This window comes from Salvelinus fontinalis, chromosome 16 (genome assembly GCF_029448725.1).
Source record: "Salvelinus fontinalis isolate EN_2023a chromosome 16, ASM2944872v1, whole genome shotgun sequence".
NCBI classification, from domain to species: domain Eukaryota; kingdom Metazoa; phylum Chordata; class Actinopteri; order Salmoniformes; family Salmonidae; genus Salvelinus; species Salvelinus fontinalis.
This window is the reverse complement of record NC_074680.1, coordinates 33,782,195-33,801,474: the sequence shown is the minus strand read 5'-3', so window position 1 is coordinate 33,801,474 and position 19,280 is coordinate 33,782,195. Positions and strand designations below refer to the sequence as shown.

The window sequence follows — 19,280 nt, the reverse complement described above, 5'->3', positions numbered from 1 at the left end:
TCGTCCATAAACATGCACTGTAACATGGAGATATGGCTGTGTGGGAACACTAACCCTAACCCTACAAAAGGTGTGTAGCAATTTATGTTTTTGTTCTTTCGCTGATATGAAAGATATGTTTCCAAAATCGTACTGCAAATTATGCATTTTAACATTCAACAAAACTTCCCAGGTCAGAAGATACTATCATCAATAGGGTTTTGCTGTGCTTACTTCCTGCAGGAGATTGGTGGGCGGAGCTGGGAGAGTCATCAGTGCTGATGGGTCACACCTGTGAAAGCTCAGCTGTGGCAAAAAGCCACTGTTTCCCCATTCAGCAAGAGATTCCTCTCTCCATGCATACCTTTGGTGGTTGATGCTTAATTTACGGCCCGTCATGCCTCACCTGATTGTGTACTTTAGTTATGGAATAAATTCAGTTTGTTATTCCTTTACTCCTTTGTGTGTTTTCCCATTGTTTGTTACAATCTTGAGCCAGGTTGTAATAAGTGGGGCCTCATCTGGGATCTCTGGAGTTACTCCCTGGAATTGTGTTTGTTTGGTAGCATTTGCTAACTGGTTGGTGGTATTTCAAAGTAAAGTGTTTTATGATTCTTGCTTGGCTAACTCTTTTGTCTATGGGGTTATGTTGTGAGTATCATTGATTTGGAGTTACATCCTGAGGTGCATGTACAAAGTATTTATGACATTTGGATACTGCCTGTTGCTACTTAAGTTACACTCCTGTGGTTGGTGTTGAAGTAGTGCTGGTTTGTGCTGCAGTGGAGAAAGGAATGCAGTTAATCTCCGTTCCGGTTGGAGATCCTGCTTTGCTCATTGTTGGGACATCAGGTTAGTGTTTGTGCAGTGTTAGCAGTGAGATTTGGGGTAGTGTGGATTGGCTACCTGGACTCTTCTCCCCTGGTAGGGTTAGCGACGTGGGTCCTTTACAACACGTTTGGCAGTGTACGCTCTATGTGTGGTAACTGTGGCTGGAGCAGTTGTCTCGGGAACACATCCATGGCTCATAGTAATCCACTTGCTGGGAGCTTTTTCAGTGACAGCGGGCTGAAGTGCATAAATACCCACCGCCAGAAACCGTGTGAAGATTACGGCTGAGCTGGTAATAGGTCTTGGACACTCCATTTGTATTTTTTACCCTCCTGTGGTTGACACTTTTTGTTTGGACTTCATTATGTCAGTCCTTTGAGGATGTTACCTCTTCTCAGTACTGCTCCTGTGTTGGCCGCTCCGCAGCAACCTTTTACACTGCAGCTGGGGGCCGGGCGGTTCTGATGCAGTCAGAGCCAGGAAATTGAGCATCCTGTGGCATACTTCTCTAAGAAGTTCAACAGTTATCAGCTACACTACTCTGTGGTGGAAATGGAGGCTCTTGCCCTGATCTGGGCTCTCCAACACTTCAATGTGGGTACGGGTGTAGTGCCACTAGTTGTATATACTGATCACAACCCACTCACCTTTTTATACTCGATGCAGTGTCTGAACTAAAGGTTGATGCGGTGGTGTCGGTACATTCAAGCTTTTCCCCCTCGATTTGTCATCTTAAGGGGGCGGATGCGTTGTCCCGCGTACCCTCTCCTTAGCCGTCCTGTTTATTACTGTTGTCTGTTCTCCAACAATTTGGTCTCGTCTCTTCCTCTCCTTTTCTTAATTTGCATCCAGGTGACATGGTTGGTGTGGGTTGAGTAAGTTTTTGACCTGGGTGGTTGGCTGTTCAAGGAGTGCAAGTATATTTGGATTGTTTAAAACATTTTGTTTTTGTTTTCGGGGACATGGGAGGTCTTTGTTTTTATGGGTGGGGGTGTGATGGCCCCTCTGCTCTGTCTACTGGGTCTTGCTGTTTCGCTATTTCTGACTTTCATGACGCCTCTGCTTGGTTGGAAAATGTTGGTAATGCTTTTGTACGCGGGGTGCTGTCCTCAGATAATTGCATGGTGTGCTTTCACCGTAAAGCCTTTTGAAATCGGACAAAGTGGCTGGATTAACAAGAAGTTAGGCTTTTAAACGATGTAAGACACTTGTATTTTCATGAATGTTTAATATTTTGTATTTCGCGCTCTGTAATTTCACCGGATGTTGGCCAGGTGGGATGCTAGCTCAAAGGTTTAATATGCTCCTAAAGTATGCCTAATGTACTGCTTCATGAGCACTACAGCGATAATGAAGATGACAGAACTAATTAATAGACTACAGGATAAACAAGCACTCTATCAATTAAGGGGCAATCTGGGAAAAACCAGACGATAACATTTGATTGTGCCATCCAATACATCACAATAATACCCTATAAACACACAATACATAAACTGTAAAAGCGGCAAATAGTTAATGAAAATAAACTTGTGTTTATGTAAATGCCTCGTAGTGTGGGTTAAAAGATCTGCGGAAATGTTCTGTTAGCACTTGGATAAAATGAATCTGCCATTGTACTGCGACGCTTCAACCCAATGCTGTGGAAGGGGTGGATAGTGTTGCCTGTATGTCACCGTGCTCTTGGCAATAGTAGCACCCATGCCCACGATTATGTGCAAATGATACGGGACATAACCCACAATGCATAAGTAGCACAACATTCACCTCGCAAGTTGATGGATGCTGAGCCTTAACATGCACATGCTCCCACAAATGCAATATCGGTAGCCATGCCATAATGCAACACTGTGTGCAGATAATGAAACAAGAATATTAGTTAAACCCTGAGTGTGTGAGCATCACCACAACATTAAGAGTTGCAGCATAACACATTATAGAACCAGTATGTAAGACATAACAAAATGCAACAGAAGATGCATTAATAGCAGGAGCTAATACATGATACTAGAATGAATTATACAATATACTAATTAGTATACAATACAATAGCATATGGTAAAATAATTGTCACTATGCTGTCACTGAATACAACTAGACTACAAGATGGACCGACAGGGAGGGACTACCTATGTAAAATGCATGACTCATGGCTAATGAATACAGGGCCTAAACCTACTGAAGCAGATAAGATGACTAACGTGACTATTTAAGATACTCTTTGAAGAGGTAGGGTTTCAGACGTTTTCTAAAGAAGGGCAGGGTGTCTCTTTCTCTCTCTCTCTCTGCAGCCCCTGGTCTACCCTGGTCCTGTCCCTTCAATGTCATTGGGACAATGTCATTCAATGTCCCTTTAACATCCCCTAATAGAGGAGAAACCGTGAGCCACCGGCACTGCATCAACTCAGCATGACAACTATAGATTTAATTCTGCTTGACATTAATCATGGACCATTTAACAATGGAGTCACTACCTTTTGGAGAATATGTGGAACCCATACAGAGGTCTTTTTCCAGCTCCTTGATGTGAGTGCTCCATGTGCTCGCCAGAGGTAGCCTGACTGCCATTAGGTACCGAGATGAGATCCTCAGACCCCTTGTGAGACCATATGCTGACACATGCACATTTGTGGCCTGCTGGAGGTCATTTTGCAGGGCGCTGGCAGTGCACCTCCTTGAACTAAGGCGGAGGTACCGGTCCTGCTGCTGGGTTGTTGCCCTCCTACGGCCTCCTCCACGTCTCCTGATGTACTGGCCTGTCTCCTGGTAGCGCCTGCATGCTCTGGACACTACGCTGACAGACACAGCAAACTTTTTTGCCATAGTTCGCATTGATGTGCCATCCTGGATGAACTGCACTACCTGAGCCACTTGTGTGGGTTGTAGACTCCGTCTCATGCTACCACTAGAGTGAGAGCACCGCCAGCATTCAAAAAGACCAAAACATTTGGAGTTACATTGTGTTGATTAAGTGTTCTCTTTATTTTTTTTGAGCAGTGTATAATATAATTTCATGAAATCACAAGTCCAATACAGCAAATGAAAGATAAACATCTTGTGAATCCAGCCATGATTTCCGATTTATAAAATGTTTTACAGCGAAAACACAATATATATTTATATTAGCTCACCACAATAGCCAAACACACAACGCATTCATTCACCGCCAACATAGCTTTCACAAAACCCAGAAATATAGATAAAATTAAACACTAACCTTTGGACAACTTCATCAGATGACAGTCTTATAACATCATGTTATACAATACATTTATGTTTTGTTCGAAAATGTGCATATTTAGAGGTACAAATCCTGGTTTTACATTGTGAATAAGTAGCCATGATGCACCAAATTGTCCGGAGATATTTTGGACAGTCACGTAATCTAACCAAAGAACTCATCATGAACTTTACTAAAAAAGACATGTTGTGCAGCAAATGAAAGAGACACTGGTTCTTAATTTGTCAATAGGGGGGCGCAATTTTCACTTTGTAAAAAATCGTTCCCAAATTAAACTGCTTTGTACTCAATTCTTGCTCGTACAATATGCATAGTATTATTACTATTGGATAGAAAACACTCTCTAGTTTCTAAAACCGTTTGAATTATATCTGTGAGTAAAACAGAACTCATTTTGCAGCAAACTTCCTGGCAGGAAGTGAAAAATCTGAAATCGAGGCTCTGTTCCAGGGCCATCCTATTAATTTGCCTGAAATCTATGGATCTACATGCACTGCATACGCCTTCCACTAGATGTCACGAGGCAGTGAGAGGTGGAATGGGGTGTATAGCTTGATCTGAGGTCAAACGAGAGCTCTTGGAATGACATGACCCCAAATTTCCTTTGTTCAGCAAGGCGCGGGAAGGACCCTGGATTGGGTTCTGAAAAGCTTTCGGTAAAGACGTTAGATATCTCCGGCTCTTATTTTATTTGATATATGTGTTAAAAACATCATAAAGTAGTTATTTTAAACCGAGTTATATCAGTTTATATCAGTTTATTGCGTTTTTCTGAATTTTCTTTTCTGTGCGTTATGTGAAGTTGGGCACCTTTGTGCCACATGGCTAGCTTTGGTTGCTAATTCGTCAGGAGAAAACGACATTCTACAACCAAACAACGATTATTCTGGACAAAGGACAACTTGTACAACATTCTGATGGAAGCTCATCAAAAGTAGGAACCATTTATGATGTTATTTCGTATTTATGTTGAAAATGTTTAGTAATATTTTCCGCCCTGATTTTGGGCGCTGTCTCGCTATAATGTAAGCTGTATGTCGTACTAAAGTTATTCTGAGTGTCTCAGGGGCTCCAGACAAGGGCATCAACGAGGCATAATAACAAAACAGACACTGAAGGAAGGCAGGGGAGGGAAAGAGTGACCTTTTAGTTTCCACCGCTTTAGGTAATGTAATGACAGGCACTGTAATTGAATGAGCAGCACCCACCTCCTCTTTGGTCTTTTTAGAAAGCACTCTGAGCCAGTCTCCGATCATGCTCAGGACCGCAGCGAAGTAGGCCAGACCCACCAGGATCCAGAACCAGACCAGGGGCTTGTACCACTTCATGTACTTGATCTTCCGATCCCCACCTGGGACAACAGTGGAAGAGTTGTTACATTGGATGCCAACTACTGGATGATCTACGTATATACATTGATGCCTGCTACTGCCAAATTATTGTCAACAAAAAAAATGTAGCACAAAAAAAACATTTTAATTAAAGCCAGATTAGTAGGACCAGGGAGGCGGAAAGTTTCAGTTTGACAAACACAAAGTTTGTAATTGGGTTTTGAATTCTTTTGGATTAGTCTTTCTCTAATATTCCCCTAGATAAGTTTGTCTGAGTTATAATTACAGACAGTCAATTATAGCATCATTATTCATGGGATTATCAAATGCAATGACGACACAACAAAACACAAGTACATAACATCTTGGGTTGATGGAGACTCCATTAGCTAATTTCATAGAGATAATCTAATTTCATATTACGTGGATTGAATGCAAATGCGAGAAAAGAGAAAATGGTGAGTAGAAACAGAGAACTAAACAAATGTATGTCTAAGGCACAGTAAACCTGTTACAACACTATCATACCTGCCACATAGTAATGTCGTGATAGTCGTGATGACAACAAAGTAGAGAGCATCCAGAGTCGTCCATCCCTTGATATGTTTGAAAATCACCGCTGGGACACCGACGAAGACTATGCACCCGGCCAGGATGAAGAGAATGGTGGAGGTAACTCTGATTTTGGTCTGGCTTATTTGTTTCTGTTTTTGCTTCAGGACAAAAATGACATTGGTCAGAGGTGAACGGTAAGTCAACAAGAACTCAAAAGATATAACTGTTTACTAAATACATATTAACTACATTTCCCGCTGAAAGACACATTCTGTTTGAGGATAATTAGTTTAGTCAATGGCCCTATGCATCAATATCCATTAGCCAAATCACTCCAGAGACCAAAGTGAAAAGCATCCAAAACCACTCTCCATTAATCCAGTTCGAAAAGCCTGATTCCCAAATTCCCCCTTTGTCACAGAAACTCAGAATAGGAGTGCTGATTTAGGATCAGTTTAAGCTTTTAGATCACAATAAATATGATTATATGGACAGGGATCAGCAGTCCTACTCTGAGACATTTGATACATACAGCCTGCTCACAGAATCTCAATCAGGTCCTGGCCCTCTACCTTCTCAGTCTCCATACTCCATCAAACACCTCTGCCCTCACTACAAAGAGCACATCATAATCTCAGCCCCAGCTAGCCTGACTCATGTGTTAACTCCTTGGGGGGGAACAAGAGTTCAAATCCATTCACTGAGCCTGGCCTAATACCTGGATAACAGACGTATAGCCTTTACATGGATAACTGTATAAAAGCCATTGTGCCGTTTACAGTGAATAGGGTCATTATGGGGTGGAGGTAACATGCTTGGTTTTCACTGTGGGAAGCATATTTCCTCTTTAGAGTCAATTGAACATTTTATGTTATTATAGTTACTGCTCGGTTACATAGCAGGCACCAAATACTCATTTTCAAATACCCTTTTCGTCACCAAATAATTCATCAAACATGGTGTGTCTAAATTAATTTAACAGTCTGATCGAAAGTTGCTTATAGTTAACTTGAATCACCTCTTAAAGCATCATGTGCTCATCTGCAGTTTCAGTAAATCCCCATGTACATAACCTTAAATTCTCAAGTAATCCAACCTACCCTGTATATCTTCTCCACCCTCAAAACGCTCTTGACAAATATGGTCCCCAGCTGGTCTCCGATGCCAGCCAGGAGGAACCCAAACAGTGGGATGCCAAATAAGGAGTACAGGATGCAGAAGATCTTCCCTCACTCAATACTGGGAGCTATGTTCCCGTAACCTGTCACAGTGGGAGTTTTGTTATGCAAGGCCTGTGTTATGTTCCAGGAGTTGGAGGTTAGAGGTAAATAAACACCAAGAGAGGAAATAATCAGGTTGGACTCGGAGAACATGACATTAATTACAACCTGCAGTGAATGGAGAGATTGAACATGGGCGGGAATGACTAGAGCACAGCTTAATCTGAACCAGCACGGTGGGATGTGTGTCCCTATCCACAGTAAGAGAAGCAGAGTAATTGTATAAACAGATTAAATGGTATTCATATGTTCTGCTAATAACACACCCTAGTGACACTGTTCCTTCCCACCTCCTGATAGAAAGCTATTATCATCAGTAAATTATGTACTGTGAAGACACACTGTGAGACTTGAACAGTAAACATGCACACACACATCTGTGTTCAATACAGGATTAAAACCAAATGTAGCATGCCTTCTGGACATGCGCTTCAATCAAACAGCACACCTAGAGCGACTCGACTTCAAGATGGCCGTATTTCTTCATTATACAAAGGAATAGCCTCAACCAAATTCTCAGGACTGTTGACATCCAGTGGAAGCCGTAGGAACTGCAAGCAATTCGCTTAGAAATCTGGTTTCCCAATGAAAACTCATTGAAAAGAGAGTGACCTCAAAAACAAAATCTGAATGGTTTGTCCTCGGGGTTTCGCCTGGTAAATAAGTTCTGTTATACTCACAGACATGATTCAAACAGTTTTAGAAACTTCAGTGTTTCCTATCAAAATCGACTAATAATATGCATATCTTATCTCCTGTGGATGAGTAGCTGGCAGTTGAATTTGGGTATGCTTTTCATCCAAATGTGAAAATGCTGCCCCCTACCCTAGAAAGTTAAAATGCCTGTCTATGGGGAAATCAATGGAATACCTCCCAGATTGCAGTTCATAGGGCTTCCAGCAGATGTCAACAGTCTTTAGAAAGAGTTTCATAATTGTTTTTTGAAAAATGAGCTAGAATTTGTAGTTTTTCAAGGTGGCTCCCATTTTGGCTGTAGTGTTGTGGCGCGCATCGGTGAGGGTGCACACTTCATTATTTATCTCCGGTAATGAACATACTATTCTCCGTCTTAAATGTTATCGTTTATTTACATATTAGGGTACCTGAGGATTGATTAGAAACGTTGTTTGACTTGTTTGGACAAAGTTTATTGGTAACTTCCGGGAAACCGGTGGATTACTTAGTCAAGCGCGCCAACTAAACTGACTTTTTTGGTATATAAAGAAGGACTTTATCGAACAAAAGGACCATTTGTTATGTAGCTTGTGGTTGCAAACAGAGGAACATCTTCAAAGGTAAGTGATTTATTTTATCGCTATTTCTGACTTCCGTGACGCCTCTGCTTGGTTGGAAAATGTTGGTAATGCTTTTGTATGCGTGGCGCTGTCCTCAGATAATCGCATGGTGTGCTTTCAGCGTAAAGCCTTTTTGAAATCTGACAAAGAGGCTGGATTAACAAGAAGTTAAGCTTTTAAACGATGTAAGACACTTGTATTTTCATGAATGTTTAATATTACGAATTTTGTATTTTGAATTTCGCGCTCAGCAATTTCACCGGATGTTGGCCAGCCCAAAGAGTTTTAACTGCCTTAGAATAAATGGCAGTTCTGCTGAAGTAGTGCCATTTCAGGGGAGGGAATCGTGGATTAGAATGAGCATTCAAATTAAATTGCCTCAGCACTTGTAGCCTTCTTGATGGGAATATACCAATACAAGATCAAGACACGCCTGCTTAGTGAACACCTCCTCACTTGTCCTTCATGCTGTCAAGTGGTGGTGATGTGTACTCCCTCATGAAGTATGGATATATCTACCCTCCTGTCACATATACGGAGCGAGATGGACTGAACTGCATATCTTCAGCAAAGGAGCATTACTTTCAACACATCACTGAACATGCCCTCTCATATACACTGAGTATACAAAACGTTAAGGACTCTGCTCTTTCAATGACAGACTTACCAGGTGAAAGCTATGATCCCTTATTGATGTCACTTGTTAAATCCACTTCAATCAGTGGAGATGAAGGGGAGGAGACAGGCTAAATAAGGATTTTTAAGCCTTGAGACAATTGAAATATGGATTGTGTACGTGCCATTCAAGTGCCTTTGAACGGGGTATGGTAGTAGGTGCCAGGTGCACCAAATTGTGTCAAGAACTGCAACACTGCTGGGTTTTTCACACTCAACAGTTTCCCATGTGTATCAAGAATGGTTCACCACCCAAAGGACAGCCAGCCAACTTGACACAACTGTTGGCATTGGAGTCAACATGTCCAGCATCCCTGTGTAACTCTTTCGATATCTTCCAACTTGAGGCTGTTCTAAGGGCAAAAGAGCGGGGTGGGGGGTGCAACTCAATATTAGGAAGGTGCTTCTAATGTTGGTATTAAAAAGTAGGACATCAAGTACGGTGTGTGTATCTAATTGGGCTGATTTCAGTATTAATAACAGCCATAATCTGTTATTTTATAAACCTGATTACCTGGATTGGTTGAATACGGCCGTCGGTTTTGATAGCATGATAGAACATGCTGTTTTCAGGCATACGTGTACTGTTTTCCAATGAATCTGGAAATCACCTATACAGTTAACTGCTAAAATAAAGGAAACAACATAAAGTGTCTTAATAGGAGGCTTATGGTATTGTTTTCATGCTCATCAACCCATTCAGTGACCACTCGTTCCCTGTGGATGGGGGCATTGTCATCCAATGGGGGCATAGCCATGGAAGCCAAAATAATGGCCTGCCCAGCATTTTATACATTACCCTAAGCATGATGGGTTGTTAATTGCTTAATTAAATCAGGAAACACACCTGTGGATGGTGGCAAATGTTTTACCTTTAAACTTGGACAAAACAGAGATGCTAGTTCTAGGTCCCAATAAACAAAGAAATCTGCTGTTTGATCTGAGAAATAAACGTAATGGTTGTAGAGTCGTCTCAAATAAAACTGTGAAGGATCTCATGTTACTCTGGAACCTGATCGGTCTTTTGACGAACTTATCAAGAATATTTCAAGGGCAGCTTTTTTTCCATCTTCTTAACACTGCAAAAATCTGAACCGTTTTGTCCAAAAATTATGCTGAAAAGCTAATCGATGCTTTTATCACTTCTAGATTAGACTACTGCAATTCTCTACTCTCCGGCTTCCCAGATAAAGCACTAAATAAGCTTCCGTTAGTGCTAAATATGGCTACTAGAATCTTAACTAGAGCCAAAAATGTAATCATATTACTCCAATGCTAGCCTCTCTACATTGGCTTCCTGTTAAGGCTAGGCCTGATTTCAAGGTTTTACTACTAACCTACAAAGCATTACATTGTCTTGTTCCTACCTATCTCTCTGATTTGGTCCTGCTGTACATACCTACATGTACGCTAAGGTCACAAGACGCAGGCCTCCTTATTGTCCTACAATTTCTAAGCAAACAGCTGGAGGCAGGGCTTTCTCCTATCGAGCTCAATTTTTATGGAATGGTCTGCCTATTCATGTGAGAGACGTAGACTCAGTCTTTACTGAATACTCCTCTCTTCAGTAGGCCCTATGATCGGGTGTAGTCTGGCCCAGGAGTGCAAGGTGAACGGCAATGCACTGGAGTGACGAACCGTCCTTAATGTCTCTGCCTGGCCAGCTCCCCTCTCTCCACTGGTATTCTCTGCCTCTATTACGGGGGCTGACTCACTGGCGCTATCCCATGACTTCCCTGGGAAGGGTGCGTCACGTCGTTCCAGGCTTGAGTCACTGACGTGATCTTCCTGTCCAGTTTTGCACCCCCTCGGACCCCTCGGAGAGCGGGGTCTCCACTCTCTATCTCTCAAAGCCAACTAAGATTTCCTCCTGAGGTGCTGACATGTTGTACCCTCTACAACCACTGTGGTTGTTATTCAACCCTTTTAAGAGTTAATTGCAGCCCAACTAAATGCTTCACAGAGTTCAAGTAACAGACCCATCTCAACATCAACTGTTCAGAGGAGACGGCGTGAATCAGGCCTTCATGGTCGAATTGCTGCAAAGAAACCACTACTGATTTATTTAGAATTCAAGGCACACATACCCAGCATGGCTACCACAGCATTCTGCAGTGATACGCCAATCTTTTTTGCGCTTAGTGGGACTATGAATTCTAAATAAATCACTGACAGTGTCACCAGCAAAGTACCCCCACACCATCACACCTCTTCCTCCTTGCTTCACGGTGGGAACCACATATTCAGAGATCATCCGTTCACCTACTCTGCGTCTCACAAAGACATGGCGGTTGGAACCAAAAATCTAAAATTTGCACTCATCAGACCAAAGGACAGATTTCCACCGGTGTAATGTCCATTGCTTGTGCAGCAATTCTCCTCTGAACAGTTGATGTTGAGATGTGTCTGTAACTTGAACTCTGTGAAGCATTTATTTGGGATGCAATCTGAGGTGCAGTTAACTCTAAAAAGGGGACGCAGATTGGGGTTCCTTCTGAGAAGCCGGAGGCAAGCGAGGAAACTCCCAATGCCTTCCATTCTCCTTGCTAATTGTTAGAAAATAAAATTGATGACCTACTATTACGATTATCCTACCAACTGGACATTAAAAACTGTAACATCTTATGTTTCACCGAGACGTGGCTGAATTTAGAAATGGACAATATAGAGCTGGTGGGATTTTCCATGCACCGGCAGAACAGAGACGCTACCTCTGGTAAGACGAGGGGTGGGGGTGTGTGTCTTTGTCAAAGAAAGACAAAGAAAGACAAAGTAACATTAAAGAGGTCTCAAGGTATTGCTCACCTGAGGTAGAGTACCTTATGACAATCTACCAAGAGAGTTCTCATCTGTATTATTCGTAGCCGTCTATTTACCACCACAAAGCGAAGCTGGCACTAAGACTGCTCTCAACCAACTCAATAATGCCTTAATGCAAAGAAGAAAATGCTCACCCAGAAGCGGCGCTCCTAGTGGCTGAAGACTTTAATGCAGGCAAACTTAAATCAGTTTTACCAAATTTTTACTAGCATGTCACAATTTTTTTTACATTTTACTTTTCTTTAACTAGGCAAGTCAGTTAAGAACAAATTCTTATTTTCAGTGACGGCCTAGGAACAGCGGGTTAACTACCTTGTTCAGGGGAAGAACAACAGATTTTTACCTTGTCAGCTCGGGGATTTGATCTTGCAACCTTTTGGTTACTAGTCCAATGCTCTAACCACTAGGCTACCCTGCCTCCCCATATGCAACCAGGGGGGAAAAATCCTAGACCACCTTCACTCCACACACAGAGATGCATACAAAGCTCTCCCCCACCCTCCATTTGGCAAATCTGACCACAATTCTATCCTCCTGATTCCTGTTAACAAGCAAAAACTAAAGCAGGAAGAACCAGTGACTTGCTCAATACGGAAGTGGTCAAATGACGTGGATGCTAGACTACAGGACTGTTTTGCTAGCACAGACTGGAATATGTTCCGGGATTCATCCAATGGCATTGAGGAATACACCACCACAGTCATCGGCTTCATCAATAAGTGCATCGATGACGTTGTCCCCACAGTGACATATTGTACATGTACATGTTGTACATATCCCAACAAGAAGCCATGGAGTATTGAGAAACTTTTATTATTGACCAAATACTTATTTTCCACCATAATTTGCAAATAAATTCATTAAAAATCCTACAATGTGATTTTCAGGATTTTTTTTTCTAATTTTGTCTGTCATAGTTGAAGTGTACCTATGATGAAAATTACAGGCCTCTCATCTTTTTAAGTGGGAGAACTTGCACAATTGGTGGCTGACTAAATACTTTTTCCCCCACTGTATATGCACGAACAACTTTTCCCTTTTTTGAACATGTTTTTTTCCCATTTCACTTCACCAATTTTGACTATTTTGTGTATGGTCATTACATGAAATCCAAATAAAAATCCATTTTAATTCCAGGTTGTATGGCAACAAAATAGGAAACATGTCAAGGGGGTGAATACTTTCACAAGCCACTGTAACTAGCCTACTGAATCACCAAGACTTCTAGTTAAATGAATTATAAATACCTCCTCTCAGACAGCAAGAGTCTTCTAATGGCGTCATGATATATAGGCTACCCTTCAAATGACTACACACTGAAATAAAACAAACAATTAGCTAATTTCCAATGTCAGGCTGGGTCTGTAGCTCTATTTAGCATATCCCATAAAAACAAATATGTATATTTGAAAGAGCTAGCTGGCTAGCTTGTAAAGTGGCAAATTAAAGTAGCCTAGCTTTTTTTGTTAGTTAGCTTACAAACGTGCTCAAATTCGAATAACGTTTCAATGTATTTATCTATCCTATAGTTTATCATATGACTTTGGCTTCATATATTTGTTCAACCATGTCCTCAAGTTATCATGCTGGATTTTTTTTTATTTTTAAATTAGAATGGCAGTTAAATTTATAATTTACCAAAAGGTTCTATAGATGGGGTGAAAGGCCGTACCCATTCACTAACATGATCCTAAGCGGGACAGCACGAAATGAGACGCAGAGACGTGACTGTATTGGGTGTTTTTCTTTCAACTCTCCCCTAAACAAACAAACAAACAAACAAACAACAACAACAACAACAACAAAAAACGACCAGTTGGTACTAAACGCCAAACCAACAGCTTGAGCCGAACCTATAACAGAGAATCATAGTGCTGTGGAATTCTTAATCATTCTGCCTCTTTTTGCTCTTCAGTCAGGTCCTTAAGAGAGCACCAACAACAATTAGTCAATTGCCCTCAGATGAGCTCATCAGTAGTGGCTGTACTGCGGCCCACCTCCAGGAGAGGGCGCAGTCGGACTACTTCATCTGGCTAATCCCTCACAATGGGTTAGCTGACAAAGTCAGGAAAACGATGTGCACGCTTCAATGGGGCAGAAGTCCTTGGGTTGTTGTGATACTGGATGGACATATACATGTAGCTACCAACAATGACAAGACAACTGCCATGTGGGGAATCGTAAATCACTCATTTCAGCTAGTTCCGTCTTGTTTTGAGGTGTTTTGACTGATTTCATGTCATTGCTAATATGGCTCAAATTCGCTAGCTAGCTAACCAAAAACTGTAACAATATATTTGAGAGACAAGCGCTCATTCATGTTTTTAATAAAACATTGGAGACTAATTATAGTTTACATGTAGTCAACAATCTAAACCAGTGATCACCGACTGGTCGATCTCCAAGGCATTTCTAGTCGATCATCAAACACTTATGTAAAAAACAACTATGATAAAGCCTTACTTCCTATTTTTTTTATTTGTTTCAGCACAGTCAACACTTTGTACAACACATATAAGCTATAAAATGTGCATTCTCCCAACCAGCACTGCAGCTGCAATGAATGAGTATACCAAAGTGTTCTGATAAGCTTATTATTAGCAAGGAATATTTCACTTTCTCTGGTCATAGGAGTAATAACATGAATAGGTGCATGAGGCAGAAATAATGCAGTGCGACTTGAGTTTACCATCAGCTGGAAGACTGTGTCCCCTTTTCTCAGTGGAGAGAGGCAGCCTCACAACTGCTACCTCCCCCCTTCAGACTGACCACCAGATGCAGGCCATCAGTTCAGTAAAACAAATATATAGTATATTATATTACGCTCACTTAGCTGTGGATCACAAGTAATACAACAAATTATCTATTACCAGTGTGGTCATATACCTAAAAATTGTAAATATAATTTCAAAATTGTCTGAGAACAACAACATTGACAGGGCAATTCAAGTGATAATATATTTGGCCTATAGCCTACTGCACAAACCTCATTGCTACAGAATTGTTTTTAATTGGTTTATGTTGCATAGGCTTAAGTTTGTCATGTTTAAAAAAAAATCTGAGAGTTGGATCTCAGCTTGCATTTTGACTCAGTGATCTTGACTCAGAAAAGGTTGGTAACCACTGATCAAAGCCAACCCTGTCTGTTTCCCCCCTAGTTGCACACACTGTAACGAGTGCGCTGAGAGTCGGTAAGCAAGTTCAAGGAGTGAGTGTTTTATTAAATAAAAGAAACACAAACATCACACCGACATGAAAACAGAGTCAATAACACCTGAGGAAAGAACCAAGGGGAGTAACAGATATAGGGAAGATAATCAGATAATCAAGGTAATCGCCAGATGGAGTCCAGGTGAGTGTCATGAGGCGCAGGTGCGCTTGATGATGGTGACAGGTGTGTGGGATAATCGGCAGCCTGATGACCCAGAGGCCGGAGAGGGAGTATACATGACACGCTTCAGTTTTGTTGCTAAACAACTAACCTGTCTAGAAGCCCTTTTTTATCTAAGAGTGTATGCTGTTTTTAAACACATTATTTCCTTGTGCTTCTAGCTATCATTTAGTTTGCAGCAGCACAGGTTTGTATGAGCCTTGCTGTTTGCCACTCAGACCTCGGCAACAATGTTTCAAAAAAATAACATTTAATCTTCTTGTCATAGAGAGCTAACGCCATCTGACGTCAGCTAGCCATTTTTCTGACCAGGTGAAATCATGCAGCAGCATCCTTAATAGATATAAATGTCAATGGAAAACAGTTCAAACAAATTAAAAGGGATAATTAGCTGTCATTTCAGAGCTTGATGTGACTTGGTCCGCTTTTGATTTCTAAAATCCCAATTACACTCTGGTTGGTTGGTAGGTAGGTAGATGGGTAGATCACTGAAATTGATCGAAACGATAGCTCTCGTTATCATTTTCCACTCTTTTTGTAGTTATCGTTGTAGTGTGATCGCTCCTGTTCACTAGAATTAGAAAAAAAAAATTTTATATTTATCCTTATAGTTATCGTCCTTGGTGTGGATGGCCCGTTAGAGCCAGTCTGTGATTGGTATTTTCTGCTTGTAATTTTCACCGCTTTGAAAGGTTCATGAGCCTAGGTCCTTGCAGAAAGAGGCCCAACCAACACATTTAATCAGTTTCTGTGTAGGTCACTGTTTACTGGAGGCAGAAAACATCATTCTAGCTTTAAATCAACTGCAGGTCCTCAGATCCAAGTTAATCTTAGAGACTGATTTGCATCATTGGTCAGTCTAAGGTATATTCTTGGAGGGTTCTGCTAGAGATGTGTGCTTACTGGTATGTACAATATAAACAACAAATTCCAATAATACTCTGTCATTGTTTACAATTTTTCCCTTTTTCCCACACAAACAAAGCTCTGTTTCTACATCTTGTTGTTACATAAAAGAAACATGAACTCTGCCATGACCAGTGACCACCAGCTTATTTTCCTATATGTGGGCGTCAATAAAGAGCAACAAATCAATACATAGCCTTAATTATTCACAATATCAGGCCCAAGGACATTTCTAGTAAGGCTGCATTTCTTACCCAGACAATCAGCTATTCAGTTATTCCCCCAAGTCCTGTTTCTCAGCTGACGGTTATGTAACATAAGACGGCTGGTCAATTATGCCACTTAACTAACATGATGCCTGAAGTGGATGTTTATATACATGATGTGTCATTGTTCATTATACTGTAGCTACCATGATTAATACCATGGCTACTGACAAACCCCGGGGCTCTTATTGTGTTTACTTTAAGAAGTGCACATGACATATACATATTAATTAGAACACACAGCCGGCCAGTGTGTAGTCAGTGGGGTGTGTGTGTGTGTCCATGGTAGGCTCATAGGAAGGAAGTTCCTAGCTCATAACTCATCCTGACGCATGGGCACCACTGGAGGAACTCTAACAAGCTATTAAAGCAGGATTAATAATGGAACATCTATACAAACAACCCTATTTTACATTTCACTAGCTGGGCATCTATATAACTCCTCAGATACTCCTCAGATCTATGTACATCTGCACTACTGATCTTTTGAGATGTGCCAATACCTAAGTCCATTTACATTGACATGGGTACTCAAAATTGCTGCATCTATGCTCAAAACTGGGTCAAAGATTGTGAGTCTTATTTAGTTATTGTTTGCTTTTTAAAGTCTACCAACCATGCCAGTAGGCATGCCAGCTAAGATAATTAGACAAGCTAGCTACTCTAACTTGATTGATAACCTGAAATGGCTTCTTGGTATCTAGTTTTGATGTTCGGAGATTGGAAACCTATCTGGTCTAGCTAAAGCCAACTTCATAAAATTGCTAGGTGGCTAGGTGTATTACAGAGAAAAACAAACAGGATAAATCTGAGGGGGCACGTATCCCTGTGCCCCTATGGGCATGATAACCATCACCATTCATCGTGCCACTCGCCATTAACCCACACGCACACACAAATGCACACATTCACACACATCACCAGCAACACTCACCTTGATCAGTGCTTCCAGCTCAGCAGGCGTGACACGTGGGTGCATCCGCAGGAACAAAGCTTTTTCTAGGGTGATGCTGTCCTTCTGGTTGCTCTCAGAGGGCTGCTCCAGGGCCCGGAAGGCCAGGCCGCCCCCCACCAAGAAGGCTACAACCACCACGAAAACCGCCACCACTGTCTTCCACTTCATCACAGAGTGGAGGGCCGAGAGGTCACCGGTTGTGTCCATGCTGGCCACCACGCTGGCGGAGCGGGAGGAGACGGAGAGCCGGGGTAAGGGGCAGTGGCCGTTGGCCCCCTTGGAATTACAGCCCATGGGGTTCTGCATGGCCGCCACACTGGCCTGGACAAGGCTAGACTGGATCATCCCTGATTGGACCTTCTTAGGAGGGGCCAAGTTGGTCTGGACTGCCACTAAACGAAGTAGAGAGCATATAAAGTATAAGTTAGCAAACTATTTTCATAATTAACGTCTGAGAATGTAGCTTTTAGGAGCTTAAATGTTGTCATTAACCTTTCCATCCCTGAATAATACTCAAAAACAGCTACTGTATGGGACATGGTCCTCTGCAACTTCAGTATCAAAGTTCTAGAAACTAACAGAGACGCAGATGGGATAACTGTATCCATCTATCCCAGCAGACTAATGATACAAGCCATTTGTGTGCTACTCCAGCCTGCAGCCCTGGACAGATGCCCCATTCCATATAGCCTGGAGTAGCATTGCCAAGCACTTAAACACCTCCACAGAGTTGTTTTTTTAAATGAACCTCAGACTCCTTTTATTTCATTTTGCATGATACTTAAAAAACGTAAATTCTGAAACACTGTACCTAGGTTTGTTCTCTGTTGTTGCATACCTTTCTTTGTTTGCTGAAATCCATACTTTTTAATTAAACGTTAATCAAATACAACCCCTCACGGTTTACTTGTTGAGATTCATTTGGCACCTGTGGATTAGCACATAGTTGCCATTTTAGAGCAACAGCAATGAGGAAACAGTCGGTGGTTGTATTTGATTAACGTTTACCAATGAATAGCGTAAGTTTAGAGCTGTCCACCCAACAACAAAAAATCTTGACCGAGTCTTCCATATATAGAGACACTGTGTGTTATAATATCAAATCAAATGTATTTATAAAGAGATCAAGATCAACCAGAAGAAAAAAAACCTGTTTCCAACCCCCCTCCTCGTGGATGGACTGTCTGCAATGAACTTGAAACACTAGCAAACTTGCAACATTGTATAAAATATTCTTGGCCCTCAGTGTTCTGCACATGTATGCAATTTGTGCACAGGATAAAAAGTAATCAGGTATTTCCACTGGATCAGAACCTTACATGTTTCCTTTTCATGCGGAGTTGTTATCAGAGAGAGAGCTGGAGTTATGTTTCTAATACTTGAGGAACTATTGTCATTCTCAATGGATTCTAAAAACAAACTGTTTACTTTGAGAGGCTCCACAGGTCATTAGTGCTGGTGAGATAACCCACTCAGAAATATTATCAGACATCCCCAAATGAGCACATTTATAGGCCTACATTTGCGCGCAGGCCAGGTAGCCTAGACCTACTTTATATGCGTAATCAGGTGCGCGTCCTTTCTCAACATTGAAAGGAGTGCTCCAAACAAAAGACAATGAATAAATTATAAACACTCGTTAATGCAATGAAATAAAAAAGAAACGTGTTTCTCACAAGTGTAGCATAGGTTGTGAACTCTGCAAATAGCGTGTCCACTCCGACAATGACAACAGTAAACGACTGTAATAATAAT

The 19,280-nt window shown here is 41.5% G+C and overlaps 1 pseudogene; it reads right to left on the bottom strand.

The window, feature by feature from the left end:
• Positions 1-209: 209 nt before the first annotated feature.
• On the bottom strand, positions 210-17,909 carry LOC129813372 (potassium channel subfamily K member 10-like; annotated as a pseudogene).
• Positions 17,910-19,280: the final 1,371 nt, after the last annotated feature.